The sequence below is a fragment of the Anneissia japonica genome, unplaced genomic scaffold, assembly GCF_011630105.1.
Source record: "Anneissia japonica isolate Jap-2015-1 unplaced genomic scaffold, ASM1163010v1 scaffold287758_len931624_cov196, whole genome shotgun sequence".
Classification (NCBI taxonomy): domain Eukaryota; kingdom Metazoa; phylum Echinodermata; class Crinoidea; order Comatulida; family Comatulidae; genus Anneissia; species Anneissia japonica.
Genome location: NW_022722245.1, coordinates 260404 through 262048, shown reverse-complemented (window position 1 = coordinate 262048; position 1645 = coordinate 260404).

Here is a 1645-nt window from a genome sequence, read left to right as displayed (position 1 = left end):
CCACAAGAGGGCACCGTAGTCAATATGTGGGAGAATTAGTGTATTATACAATAAGAGTGCTGTGCGAGAGTCAATAAATTTTCTTATTCTGGCTAAAATGTGAATTTTATGTGCAAGTTTGGAGCAAAGTTTGCTGACATGTGAATGCCAGTCAAGCTTATTGTCAATATAAACACCAAGGTGCTTGTGCATTGTGACTTTTTTAATCCGTTTGCCACCAAAAGATATTTGTTTAGGTAGTCTGTTATTATCCAATCTGTTGACATGACCAGCCCATCTCAGGTTTCTTTGGATTAAGAGTTCATACATACTTGGTAGATTAGCCTGGTCGAGGATATCCTTGTTTGGGACAAAATCCCACCATTTGACGCAAATGCCGCATCATGTAGGTGTTAAGTTTACGTGCTGCAGCTTTGTAGACAGGCCATGCCTCTGCACCATACAACAGTACGGAGAGTACAATGGCACGATATACTGCGCATTTGGTTTTGAAGGTTAGACCTTTGTTGTACCACACCTTCTGTTTTAATCTACCGTATGAGATGGAGGCGTGTGACATCCTGATGCGGATTTCTTCATCCATCTTGTTGTTGTTCATGACTGTGGAGCCATGGTATTTGAATTTCGACACTTTAGCTAGTTGTCGGTTGTCAATATGGATGTTTTGACCGGTATCATGAGATCCCGGGGTGGCTGATACATCATTTCTGTCTTTTTAATATTGACTTTTAGTCCGAATGCTTGAGCCGAGCTAGCAAATCTACTTATTATTTCCTGAGCGTCATCATGGTTGTGTGCAATGAATGCTGTGTCATCTGCGAACATAAGTTTTCTTACTAGTATCTTCTGGGTTTTGCTCACAGACTTGTACTGGTTGACATTGAACAAGTCTGCTCCAGGTCTGCTCTGGATCCATGCACTTTTTGCACAGTCCTTGAAGGCATGATTGAACACGACAGACAGGAATATGGAGAAAAGTGTGGGAGCTAGTACGCAACCTTGTTTTACACCGTTATTGACCTCAAAATGATTGGAAAGCTCTCCCTTTAGTCTTACCGAGGCCTTCATACCCGTGTGTAATGCGCTAATAAGGTTGGTAAAGTGAGTGGGGCAGCCTATTTTCAAGAGAATTTTCCACAAAGTTGTCCTATCCACTGTATTAAACGCTTATATATAATATATATATAATATAGAGTGGCATATAATAAAAATAATTATTTTAAATTACAGTGTATTTGTTATTGGTCATGATCCAACAAAGTGCCTGCTGTAGCTTGGAACAGTTTCCTAAAGTAACTTCAGATACTGTTGAAGCTGATTGGTCTTGCTGTAAATTCTATTTTTGTGATTACAGATGAACCATGGAATTGACATGTTGACAAGGACGCGAAGCCACGCGCACAAAGTCATCAAAACCTTAGACAATGGCGGCTAGACTTACCAAGTTGGCGAAGATTTTCTTTGCTATCAACCTTCTTTAAGAGAACTCAGGGTAGGCGGTATGCAAATGAATCATATATTCATAGTGTTATTTCATGGAACATGGCAGGGAAATTGTTGTAAAACCTCTATATTTTGCTCCCAAAGGAAGAGGGAAAAGCCGCATTCAGTCAACCTTGTTGTCGGCAAAGGCCAAGTCACTGAT